The 14,030-nt window shown below is 43.5% G+C and overlaps 1 long non-coding RNA gene across 2 annotated transcripts in view; it reads right to left on the bottom strand.

Annotated features, from left to right (window-relative positions):
- Window positions 1-13,450, bottom strand: part of LOC141096373 (uncharacterized) — a 149,787-nt gene extending 136,337 nt beyond the window's left edge. The window contains exons 1-3 of one of the 2 annotated variants that reach the window (XR_012233677.1): window positions 13,317-13,450; window positions 7,740-7,883; window positions 7,217-7,383 (exon numbers count right to left, since the gene is read on the bottom strand). This is a non-coding gene — a long non-coding RNA (uncharacterized lncRNA). Of the gene's footprint in view, window positions 1-7,216; window positions 7,384-7,739; window positions 7,884-13,316 lie in introns of those variants that run through there. The other variant, XR_012233678.1, reaches the window with a different exon arrangement.
- Window positions 13,451-14,030: the final 580 nt, after the last annotated feature.

Below are 14,030 nucleotides of genomic sequence, written 5' to 3'. Positions count from 1 at the left end.
AGAAAGGATCGTGACAGCCAGAGAGCTCCTCTACAGCCCATAATAACCTAACAGCCACTTGAGTTGGTAGCCCTGGACCATGTGAACCTGGTTCCAAGCCAGTCAGGCTACTTCTATGCTCTTACCATTGTGGACCACTACTCAAGATTCCTGGTAGTTGTGCCCGTCAAATATCAAACCGCCAGGACTGCAGCCAGAGCATTGCAACAGCACTTCTGTAGACCACAAGGATATCCTGAGCAAGTGCTTACAGATCAAGGTCCCACCTTTGAGGAAGAAGTGTTCCAGGAATTCTGTAACTTGTATGGTTGTAAGAAGATCCAGACAACACCGTATCACCCACAAACCAATGGCATGTGTGAGAAGATGAACCAGGTAGTGATTGACCTACTGAAGACCTTGCCTCTGGAGGAGAGGAATCTGTGGCCATATAAGATGCCAGATCTGGTGGACCTCTACAACCACATTCCTGTGAATTCCACCAACTGTACTCCAGCCTACCTAATGAGAGCAAGGCCTGGGAAACTGCCTATTGATTTGGACATGGGAGTCCTGACACGAAGTAACATCACCAGATGGTGACTGGGATACAAAGAGGCAGCAACAGTACAGAAGAGTACAAGAATGTGTGGAAAAGAGTTTAGCTCAGGCAAGACAAAAGCAAGAAAGGCATTACAATCAGCATGCACCTGCAGTTCCCTTGTCACCAGGAAAACAAGTCCTCAAGAGGAAAAGACTGCATAAGCTGGATGATTAATGGGAAGCTGAACCCTACACCATTCTACCCTTAAACTTTTGACAATATCAAGGTGTGCCTTATTAGTAAAGAAGAAACAGCAACAATCCAACAGCAATATCAAGAGATCATTTGAAATTATCCCCTGATCAGCTAAAAGAATGGAAGAAGGTAACATCCACCCCATAGAAGAAAAGGTCAGCACCATACTTGGAGAATTCCCTGCAAATTGGACTAAAGTAAATGATGCTATAGTGGTGCCAGTGTTGACCTTTCCCCAGCTGATAGCACAGGAATAAGTGACTCAAGAAAATCCTGAAGACCAGGAAAATCAGGCAGCAGATGCCACACCGGCAGTGGAGCCAGAGAACCCTCACCCTGCCAGTGGTGAACTTTTTATGCCCCTGGTGAGTCTAAGAGTTTACAGACAATCTAGTATCCCTGTGCCATGTAGAATCACCAGTAGTGTATACAGTACATTACACTGCACCAGTATTACGCAGGTCTACCCGTACTGCACAAGGTATACCACCCAGATATCGTATATAGCCAAGTTTATGTAAATGTTGAAGTTGTATAAATATATGTAACTGTTTTCAAGTTTTGTGCCTACAGGTAATCTAAGAGTTTCCTTTGGAATTTGCCAGTTTTGTTTTATGGACATTGTACCACAGGGCTTGTGTGGTCACCAATCTGTATATAGTTCACCATTTGCCCAGGAATGGACCATGGACATTGATGCTTGGACTTGTCATCATAGGACTATTTTTGGAGCTCTTGGTTGTTGTAAATTTTTCCCTTTTTACAAATCTTGTACCATTATAATTGTTCACATTGTCTAACTGTTTATATGTTTTTCATGTTTTGTTCAGCCCAGGAGTGCTGACTTGAACTAGGGGGGAATGTGGCGCCCCCAGGAGTATGGCCACCACAGTGGCTTTGCCTTCCTCCTGGGAGGGTAATGTCAGGCTTGAAAGCAGTGAAGGGTCTCTCTCGCAGTTAGCCTATACATGCAACAGTTCCACTCCAGGCCAGCAGGGGGACTCTGAACTGGATTTGAAGGGAGGCATGCTCTCTGGGGGCCAAGAGGAAGGAGTGGTCAGTTAGTGTGAGGAGGGCCACGTGGGTAGACGTGTGGAGAGAAGCTGGAGGTTGAGCTTAGGATAGAGCTCCCTCACAGCAAAAGCACATGAACTGGAGCCTGGTCTCCACGGTTCTACAGATACTAATGGTCCTGCAACAGACACCAGAGTAGGAGGCTGTAAATGCCCTACCCCCATCCAAGACTCAGAGGCACAACAGCACAGAGTGAGCCAAGAGGAATAGCGGCTACAGCTGTCTGCCATATGAGGAGTGCTAGTAGTCGAGAATTAGGAGGAACTTCAGTGTAACTCAGTACTAGGAGTACTTCACTCAAATATGCGCTAGGGAAGGAGACTGCACAGCACATCTGCTGAGAGAATCTGAGCTGCTTCCAGGCTAGCCTGCTCCAGTACCATGTGTAATCAGGACCCTGGACTGCATTTATCAAGTAAAGGTACAGAAATTGCACCCCGCAGTCTCTTTGTCTGCTTCCTACCCTTCCAGCACTGCTACATCCCCATGCCAACCACATCTACACTGCCCTGGGACTACAGCTTCACCTGTGGGGAGCTTTTACATCTTTGCTGCACCATACCATCAGTCCCTGTGGATCTGCATACAGCGTCGGCTTAACATCTCACTTGCCAAGCACCACAGGTGGCGTCTCGAACTATTCCATTTACATTCCACCATTCAATCTCCCCTAATACTTGGGCGCCCAGGGGCACGGACCGTGTCACCGCTGCTGTGACACATCCCACTGACACCAGCTCGGTGCAGAGTACCCCACAGCTCTGGGAGGGCGACCCATGGGCAGGGACTCAACCGGAAGTCCCAGTCTAGCATGAACATACCAGGGGGTTTCAGTGCACAGTGGCAGTAAGAAGAGGCACCACAGATCATATGGGGAAGAGCAGCAAGCAGTGGAGGAGGCTGTAGAGGTAAGGGGTGAAGTATTTATTATTTTTCTCTTTTTTTTAATTTTTTTTTATTATTTTTTTACATTTACATTTATTATCCAAACCCCATGGTATAACAAGAAATATTTAATTCATGGAAAATAAATTTGCTGTGAATCAAGTTTTCTTGTGAAATCTACACAATTTGGTGTAATCAAGTGTTGTCAAATCCACCTGTCTCAAGACCTAGGAACGCTTATTATATATTTGATTTTTTTTAGACCAAGTCATTTACTTCCATTCTTCCCATCTAAGAGCTTAATGGGGCATTCCAATCTAAAAAAAAAAAAATGTTATTCCCACTGGAAAAGTAATTATAAAATCCATGTGAGTTCTATCGCTGAGATCCTCACATCATCAATTAATAGAGCAGAGTCCTCCGTTCAAGATCCTCCTCTTGACCAGTGTGGAGTGTCTCGACAATAAGGCTCTCATTTTGGTGAACCCATCAATGACGAGTTGATGAGAATGGACTTTGTGAAATACTTTATTTCCCCTGTGGGGAGCAGGATGGAAGTTCAGCGTTTTTTTATGGATGTTCATATATATTAGTCAATTTTTCAAGGGCCCATCTGTAAGGAGATTGGCATATTGCTCACGTTGCCCCTTGATGAAACAAGTTTATTGTTGTAATGTGTACTGTGATGTATAATGTGATTTGTGATGTTAGTAATATTGAGAAATAGTGTAGTTTGACAGTAGGGGTTGTGAGTTAACATTTGGGACTAGCTCAGAGTAAAGCCCCTGTCACATAACGATGTCCCAGCTATCCCACCAATGATCCGACATGGATGGGATCGCTGGGACATTGTTAGGCTGATCGCTGGTGAGCCGTCACAGATAGCTCCAGCGATCAGGACCAGTGACGCTGGACACTGGTTTCTTATGTAAATGTCAGGTACCCAGGAGCTGCAGCTCCTGGATACCCGCTGTTTACCTTGGAAACCAGCGTACATGCTGGTTTCCAAGGTAAACATTGGGTATCTAGGAGCCACAACTCCTGGATACCCGCTGTTTACATTAGAAACCAGCGTCGCTGATCTCTCGCTGCCACACGCAGCGGTGCGCGCTGGCCAGCGGGAGACCAGTGATTGAAAAACAGTCTAGGCCGCTTGAGCACGATCAGTGATACCCGGCAGGGGGACCGGTCGCTGATCCCAGTTACACAGCAAACTTGCGAGATCGCTGTGTGATGGGGCCCTAAGAGGGGATAAGTGACAATTTTTTGGCAGGGAGTCAGATAGGGCCTGGAGTGCATATTAGAGGACCTAAGGTCCAATATGAGCATAGTCACATTGTGGTATCCCTAAAATGGGAGAAGGCCAAAAGCAAAGAAAGCGAGATCAGGAGCAGAAGCAAGACAATGATGTACCGGAAACCGTTCCAGGGAGAGGACACCTAACCGCAAGGCCCAGAGTTTACAACTCTAGGAGGTAATGGGCCTAGACAGGACTGCGTACTTGAGAAGAGTAAACTGTTTCAGGTGGGAGTTAAAAACTATCAGCATTAGAGGAGATAAGTGTAGGGAAGGTGACCTGACGGACGGACTAGTCAGAGTGAAGAAAGATAGGTTTGCACAGTGTAGGTAGGAGTCAGTGATTACAGTGGGGAAACAACTAGGAAAGTGTAGTGGACGTGCAGTACCTTGGGATGACTATTAGATGGCAGGGTGGAGTGTGAGCAAAGGACTTTACAGCAGCTTAGGGCTTTAGAAACCGTTGGTCATGGGGGGCGAGGTGACAGTTGGAGTGACAGTTTCAAGGAACCGGGTGAGCTATAAATTCTGAGGGAGGGTTCCAGAAGATTCCAGTCCCCAGGGGGAGCTCAAGTGACAGGAGGACTACGACAGTCTGTGCACTCTGAGGAGAATCCAGACCAGGGGGACTGAGGAGAGAGGACGTCAGGGGGGTGGTCCTGACAGGAAAGGACCGCAGTTGAGACGAGGTACTGGGTGTAAGACACCGTATGTGACACGACGACTGAGCAGTAGAAGCGCTGTTGGTTAATGGGCCTAAGGCGGCCACAGTGACGGAACTGTCAGGAGCGTCGACAGTAAAGGAGGGGACGTGTGTGCAGACACGTCTCCAGTGTACGGTGTGAGAAGCGGCTCTGGAAACAGAGGGCCGCGAGGTGTGCCATCAGTTGGACGGCAAGTGAAGAAATAAACTTGGACCTGTTGCACCCAGAATCTGTCTCCATCGTGTCTCTGTTGTCATCTCTGCGCGGTATAAAAGTAGGACCACCCCCCCCAGCTCGGCACCCCACCACCGACACTACATAAGGACCAGCCATAACTGCACCCTAAGGGGAAAGACACAGAACCATAGGTTGACTCTTGCTAATCAGGACTGTAGTATTGAGCTGGGTTGTGTTGAAGTAGAGAGAAACAGTGGAACCTGAAGACGAGATAGTAAAGAGAAGGTGAAGATCGAGAATAGAGAAAAGGAGGAAGGAAACTGAGTGGAAAATTATTCAAGTTGTAAAGCAAACAATCATAAGACTTTGTACCTCCTGTTATACATATTCTATACCAAGTTCCTGTTTAGATATAAAGTTTATTTTTGACTGGTGGTCTCCCTGATTATAGTGTTCAACACTTGGCACTGGGAAAACAGCATCAGGCTTAGCAAGCTCACAGCACAAGTCACACACCAACTCAGGACCCCACCTTCATGTAACATGCCACAGACAAGTACCTCACCGACGGGTACCACTGTGCGCCACTTTACACATCAGTGCACTTTACCATCATCTTCTCGTGAAAAGATACATCAAAGACATTCATTGTCCACAACAGGAAACAATACATTTTTTTTTAGTAAATATCCCAAAGTATACACTTTGGTTGAGGAGTGACTTTAGATGACCCTCTGGGACATCACGCACAGCTTGGCACAAGGGATTTTTCAATGTCAAAATTTTCATCAAAGTTTTCTGTAACTGGTGTATATTGGTTGGCAGCCCAAGCAGTGGTACTCCCTACCAGGTGGTAGAAACAACCATGGGACTAAGTAAAAATAATGTAACATTTTTGGAGTATAAGTAATGGACTTCTATTGGCTATTTTTTGAGCGTTTCTAATATTTATAGGTGAAGTACATGGGAGCTATATTTGTAGAGGTAGATTTACTATTCCGTTCCAGCATCTTATGAAACTACATGTGCCTTTTGCTTGGTACTGCATCATTACACTTTAAATTAGGAAGAACGTGAAACAGCTGAAATTGTCTGGTTTTTCTCCAATGAAAAGATGAAACCTGCAAATACAATTTTTTTGTTGCTGTTTCTTTGATTTTAAGCCGTCATAAAAATTTACTATGGAGATTTCCCTACTTGAGTAGCTTATTATGTGTGTTTAAGAGGTTCATGGTAATATGGAGAAATTTAGCAGGTCTTTCCATCCTTCACTACACTGTCTCAAGATGAACGGTGGAATGACAACCTCATTTATGGAAAACTCTAGGTAAATTTCTGTGTTCTATGTGTTGTAACAATGCTACTCACTTGGGAGCCATCTGAGATATCACATGAACCATTTCTAGTTAAAGTCAAGCTGGCTTATTTCAGTCCTTATAAGCCACATTACAGGAAAACAAATGCAGCCTATGTCCGGCACAAAGTTAATCATCAACAGTTCATACAACAATGTGGTTTCCCCCACTTGGCTTAGAGTCCAGCTTCTTAGTCCTTTTGCAAAGGCACACAATCCAGGAAGTCTACCCACCTCCATACACAACACCCTGTGTCAGACAAACAGGTGCCATTTTACTAAGCGAATCACACCCAGGGGTGGAGATACTGTGAGAAGCCTACTTATACTAACTCATCAGCTGCTCACAATAAGAGCTGGACCTAAGATGGTCTCTTAAGTCCTTTTAGTACTATGTGTACCAAAGCATTACTCCAGGTTTGTATCACAAAGGACAGGCACCTCTGTGATACATATCTCCCATCCACTTTGTGTCCAGCAGCCACTTTCAGTGTCTACATGAGGCCGCCCAGTAGTTGTGATGTCAATGTTTTGGGTAAAATATCAGTGATAACTCAGTACATATAAATCATGAATAATACCACTATACTGTTACTAAACTAAGCCTAGTAAGCCAGATTCTATATTACTGTGATATAAGGACTAAAGATCCTGCCAGATTATTATCCTGATCCTATGACCAAATAATGACAGTTACCAACTATACACTGACTCTTTGCCTTCATAAGTTTATACATTAAGAAAATTATGAGTTCGGATTCCATATTCCCAATTACAGCAGCCTGTACCATGAGGTTTCATTCCAGTTCAGTAATGCATTGTGTAGCGGTTTTGCTTATTGCAGAGTAATTATGTTAGATTTTACATTTTAGATGAATGGCTTAGTTTGTGTGATCAATAGTCATTGTATCCGGTGCAGACCACACTCCCATACAGAAGTCATTCAGGTGGGTTAATATGTGATGCTTTTATTCATCATGCAATCTTTTCACTTTCTGAGCAAGATGTGTCAGGATAAAACAGTTTTCTCCAAGGATAATGTATGTATCCATTTCAATATCGCTTCATACTGCAAGTCTGATGAACCCTCTGTACACACGCAGAATACAGAAGTGCTGGAAAAATAAAAAAAATTATAGAGTAGGATACATTGAAAGGAGAAATGTGTCTGACCTGCATATTTTGTCTATCCTCACTTTCCACAAACAAACATTTTTTCCACTTGCATCCCCCTCCTCCCTCTCACAGCATGATCCTCCTATACAGTGAGACTGTTAACAGACTGCATGTCCTGCTCTCTGCACGTCATTGACAGCTACTATAGAACAATTTTTTTGTTCTCAGGACCTTTTTTGTGCATTTTCAGAGAGACTTCAAACCGATAAAGGGGAACTACAGCCAACTTCTTGGGTGGGAGTTGGGAGGTATCTTTCCATTAAAAATTATATATTACAAGGTCTCATGTACTCACTTGAACAGCTGGTTTTGTATGGGAGACAATCCACTTAATACAGATACCAGTACACATCCAGAATGGCAGGCACACAACAGATTTTTATAGGGAGAAATGGTGACCCAGTAGTGTGCTCTGCATGGCAAATGTAGCTTTACATATCTGTAAGGATGAAAAAAATTGATTCAATCCAATTTGCTTAAAATTTTACCAAAATTTGCACATTCGAGCCAATCTAAATTTTTGCCAATTCAATTCACGGGATTTCAGTTGCCATTTTGCTGGATTCTTAAGAGTCAGGAATGGGTTAAAAAATGGAAATTGGTGCATATTTGATTTAGATAAATTTGATTCACACTGAATTTATTCTGACACATGAATTTGAGAAAAATATTGCTAATCTGAATTTCAGCAGATTCTTTCATCTCTATAGCCACTGTAGTAAATGGATGTGCATTTAATATAAGGAATGCTCATGACCTTCAGCTCCATTCTGGCTCTTAGTTGGAGTTCCTGAACATGATATACCTCACGCTTCCTTCCCAAGACATTCTATATTTTCTTGGGTTGACAATAAGAGGAGTTGTACAGAGAATACTGGCCATGAACTATTCAAAGAATTGGTGATAATTTACAAGATTTCTTATGATCCCACTGCTGGGACCACCACCATTTCAGAGAATGGAGGTCAAGAATTCTGTTGGGATGTTGCTGCGGCCATCATTCTCAGACAATTTGATTGGAGTGAAACAATAAAAAAACAGTATAACAAACACAAAAATATTCTCATTAAAATTATATGTAATAGTATACTGTTTTTTTCTGTGTTTCATGTCTTTGGGTGGTGAGAACATTGTCCAACCGACTTGTTCACTTCTCTGCATGGCTCATGTGTTCTTAAAATTTGATTGGAGTGTCATTGCACATGCTCAACAGCCATTGAAATTTGTAATTCTTGTCTCCCTTTCTTGTTATCCATTGTGGGCTCAGTCTTCAAACCACCAGTGATCGGAAATTTATCTGCCTATATATCCATCCAGAAACTAAACAGTTAAATATAAGCTTGGGTGTTACATATTGTTACACACTTGTCCTGGGTATAGTAGTCTCTGCTTCCTTCCCCTCAGATTGCTGCCCTCAGTTTTGCACCACATCAGAGTTTGTAAGGTGCAAGCGTAGCCCTCACGAATAATCTCCCGAGGCCATTTGAGGACCAATAAGCACATCACTTTATTTTAGGATTAAGACTCCCAATTCTGTTTACAGTGATCTTCATACTTTAGGCCAGTGTTCCCCAACTCCATTCCTCCATTCCTGAAAATATGATCTTAGCAGTTCATGAGGACTGGAGTTTGTGAACCATGCTCTGAGCATTTGGTGCTCTCAACCTGGAACACCTCTGAAGTGCTGCATTAATTCAATCTTGCCAGATACCAGTCAAGTGCCAAGTCCAGTGCTCCCTTCAAGCCAAATTAGGTCACAATCTATTTTGGACATTGCTTGCACTATTCACTCACCAGTTCTCTACATAATTGTACTCTTAGCCTACTTATGAGTGCTGACTCAGACTGTCTTTTCTACATCCTGTGGTCTCCAGTGTGCCATATCTTCACTTCCCATGTGTTTACCCGCCTATAGCACTGACGATCTGGATCGATATGCCCACCCTGACTTACAGCTTTGAGTGCCCACTTCACCATGTGAGCCCAACACATGTGCATCAATAATATCTTAAAGCACCACTCCAGTGTTTTTCCTGTTTCAGAGTAGGAGTGGTGCCTCTAGCAAAGTCTCTGGCACTAGTGTTCTACCCACCAGCTGCATATTTCAACTACGGTCCCACACTGACATTTTGTGACCATAACTTCTGACCCAAAGGCAGACTTAACGGTCACAAGAGCTCAATGAAAGTCTACAGAAGTTTTATTCTGGAGTCATTCTGGCTTCTCAGAATTATGTTTAGTTATGACTTACAGAACATCCAGAAAACACTGAAGCTATTCGGCAGGTCACAAACTGCTGGAGACCAACCGGAGCACCACCAATAACAGACGACAATGGAGGCTGGTGAATATGAGACTAAGGCTACTTTCAGACTTGCGTTATGAGGCGCAGACCAGGGCCGCCGCTAAGCTCCACTCCCACCTCTTCCAGTCAGCTCCTCCTATGGGCGCTTGACGCTGCATGCAACCGGCGTACCCTATATTTAGCATTGGGTACGCTGGCATGCTTTTGCCAGCGCATGCGCCCTTTTGGTGCTTCGCCAAATGCACCGTGTTGCATTTGTGTGCTCGGCGTAGCGCCAAAAGGGCGCATGTGCCGGCTAAAGGATACCAGTGCATGGCCAGCATACCCATCACTAAATAAAGGGTACTCCGGTCGCATGCAACATCATGCACCCATAGGAGGAGCTGACCGGAGGAGGCACGGCCGGGGCAGAGCTTAGCGGCAGCCCTGCGCCTCATAACACAAGTCTGAAAGTAGCCTAAGGGCTCATGCTCACATGCGAGTAACTTGGACAAGTCTCGCACGTCAATACCCGAGTACTGTCGCCGGCACTCAGATCGGAGCATTCAGCTGCATACAAATACATGCAGCTGAACGCTCTGATCCAAGTGCCGGCGACCATTCCGGGTATTGTTGCACGAGTCTCGTCCGAGTTTCTCGCATGTGTATGAGCCCTGAGCATGGGGACCTTAAATTGGTGGCACCACTCCAGCTCTGCAATAAAAAATGCTGGAGTGTTTTAAGAACAAACATGCAAACAAGCCAAAACATTTTTGGGTTTTTGGTGCTGTATCACAGCCATTTAACCACAAATTATAGTAAAAAAATACATAAATGAAAAAATTATTAATTTTAAACTTGGTAGAACCCCTTCAATGATAGTTTCTTTCCGGTTTCAGGAGGAACACATTTGCTATTTTATTCTATCCATGTATTAAAAAATTACTCTTGGTAAAAATAAAGAAAAAAAAAGGCAATAAGACACAAATCCTCCAGTTTGTGATGTCTGTTTGGTATATTACAATTCTCAAGATTACTTCACATTTGCCCGGAGCACGATTTAAAGGATTTTAATATAATTTAGTTGTGTTTAGAATCTCCATCAAGGCAGCCCTGGTTTCACTGATTTATTGTGTGAATTTTCTCTTGAATTTTTATGTGACTCTTGATCTCCCCCGAGGTGCTTCTTCAGTTCTGATTGGCTGATGCAAATTTCCAGTGGAGATTAAGCATAAATGAGCTTGAAATTGATTTATTATAATGAGTGAAATTGAGGTCTAAGGTCTCTCTTCTTTTTTAGAAACCAAAGCTGCCGAATGACAGCAATATTTTGCTGCTGCTGGAAGAACAATGTAAGTAAATGTAAATTAGTCGATAGCGTTTCATGTCTCGAGAAGCAGACAAGTTGCTCGAGAAAAAAAAAAAAATTCTGAAAGGTAGAAGAATATAGTCGCTCTAATCAGAGGTTTTCAGGGTATTTGCATCAACTTTAATTCCTGTGATTTAATTTTCGGTTCATTCATCTTGTAAGGTCAACCTCATTGTAAGACAACTCATCTCCTAATTATCCTATGTCTTCACGCCGTTATTTCAAAGCAATCATCAAACTGACTGTCGAAGAAAAGGAAAGTGATTGCTAAAAAACTTTAGTGGGTTACAGATAAACTTTAGGTTTACTTATATTTTACACCACATTAATGGAAGGCCAAACCCAAGACTTCCAAGTCTGAGTACCTGGTATTCAACAAAGTACAAAAAAAAAAATAAAATAACTTTTGAAACCACCTGTGTTTTGTTACCATTTCCCAAAAGTTATTAAATGAATTGTCCGGATCAGAAATCACATTTTAATATAAACCCCTTAAAAGGAATCTGTGAGCAAGTTTTTTCTATGGAATCTAAGAGCAGCATAGTGTAATGACCGAGAGCCTGATTCCAGTGATGTGTCACTTACTGGGATGCTTAATTCAGTTTCTCTGCTCTTAATGAAGAAATGGTATAGAGGCTGAGCTGTGTATAACCCCGCCCACACCACTGATTGGTAGCATCCTGCCTACACTGCAAGTGAGCTGCCAATCAGTAGTGAGGGTGGAGTTACACAGATTAGCTGGACTGGTCTGCACCTGAAATCTAGTACTCCAATGATATATTCATGCCGATAAAACACTGATTGTATTGAAACTACATCAAGTAACTCAGTAAGTGAATGAAGCAGGTGCTGAGCCAACAAAACTCTACGTACAATACACTTGCCTTCTTGGAGAAATATAGCACAAGGTTAAGCTTGCTCTGTAACTGAACTACGTCAATCCCACATGAATGAAACAGATGTTAAAGGGGTTGTCCACTACTTTAAATTAACCCCCAATGTATCCCCCTGGGCCCCTTAATGATTTTTTTAAACACCTCATGTTGCCTATATCGCCTGTGAGTGGCGCTATCGCTGGCCGCTCACATGCAACACGTGAACCCCAGCTGCAGCCAGCTCTTGCTTCCGCTGACGTCCCGACAGTGCTGGCAACAGCCGGCTGTCCCTCTTCCTCCTTCCGCGCTGGCTGTCAGGCTGTGGGCGGTGTTAACCCCACATCACACCTGGCATCCACCGTGCATCAATTCATTGAGAAAACACACGGTGGATGCTGTATGATGTGGGGGGTAACCCCACCCACAACCCAGCAGCCACCGCAGGGACCCAGTGCCGAGTCACGTGCTGCCTATGAGCGGCCACGGATAGCACCGCTCACAGGCAGTATAGGCAACATGGTAATTACAAAATTCATTAGGGTTCCCAGGGGGATACATTGTGGGATTAAATTACAGTAGTGGACAATGACTAAGTCAAGCAGCTAATACCCCTTTGTCCTGATACTACAGAAACTGCCTAACCGGCACCCTAAGCATGTAGCAGACTACAGACTCTGGTGCTGAGCCATAGGAACGAAGCCACATAAGTGTGGAGAACAAAAAATGCCCTAAATCAAAAACAGAGGACCGTGATAACACCAAACACCTATGTAGAGCAAAAAAGGCCTCCAAACATAATACTGTAATTCTTAAATACATCTTTTGAACCATACACTTAATGTTGAAAGGAAGTATTTTGGAGATGTATACAGACCATATAGAAAAAAAAAAAAATCAAGAAAAACACTGGGCTCAAAAAATGGATGGATAATATCAAAAGAGTAATTATATTGCATCCATAATTTTAAGCAACCTGAAACTACCTACATAATGAGTTTTAGTTACAAGGTACACTTGTAAAGCCATAGTCAGCAATAACCATCCATAGAGAAGAGTGCAGAGTGCAAACAAATTCAATAGGACACAATAAGTAACTATACCTGGACACTAATGGGGTTACATCCCTGGCTGCCCCTAATGAGGCTTGCAGAGGGTTAATACTATGAATGCAATGGGTAAATGCCTCAAAACAATTCTATGAATGCAATGGGTAAAGACCTCAAAACAAATCATGAGGGAAGCCATAGACAAGAAAAAAATGCATACCATGGCTCAAGGTGCAGAGAAGAAAAATCAGTATTATTCATAAGTATATAATGAAGAGCCAGAGATTTGAATAGTTACCCAGAGTGTCAGAAGTCCCAGTGTTGCCCCTTGACGCACGTTTCAATGTCTTTCTTCTTCTGAAGGATTGCGGTCTAGAGCATAGACAGACACAAACTTGCAGACAGCATGGTATAGTATCCACACACACCAAAACATAAATGACATTAGTGCACCCGCGTGCATCGCTGAGAGCCTTTTATACACTAGGCTCCACCCCAAACACGCCCAGTCGGCCGAGACATCGCCCGCAGGCCAATCCGAAGCTGCCACATCACCAGAGCAGCTGGCGTCCATCCACCAATGAGAAGACGCCACGTCACGGACATGCTCAGTAGGGTGATCTCTGGACTTACACTCCAGAGCACAAGGCTGCCCCAGTTTCTAACTGGTCACCATAGAGTTGTCTGGAGGGCCTGCGCAAGGCGCTGGGACTGATGTCTGGGCTGAGCAGCACCCTCTGTGGCTGAACCTGAATGGGAGACCACAGAACCAGATAGTTCCTGCGATCTATCCCGTGTGGTGGGAAAATCCTGACGCCTAACAGTCATTCCAAATCTGCTTCATTTTTTTTTTTAACATTTTATTTTGTATTTCAGTTAAAAAAAAATAGGGGGTCAAAATAAAACCTATATCTATGTGCGTGTACATTAGGGCGTATAATAATAATAAAAAATAAGCAGAGACCACTAACTGCAATATATACCTCCAACATAATATGTAGCTATTAAAAAA

Source organism: Dendrobates tinctorius, unplaced genomic scaffold (genome assembly GCF_039654945.1).
Source record: "Dendrobates tinctorius isolate UK_male_01 unplaced genomic scaffold, ASM3965494v1 ptg000009l, whole genome shotgun sequence".
NCBI classification, from domain to species: domain Eukaryota; kingdom Metazoa; phylum Chordata; class Amphibia; order Anura; family Dendrobatidae; genus Dendrobates; species Dendrobates tinctorius.
This window is presented reverse-complemented; position numbering and strand designations above follow the sequence as displayed.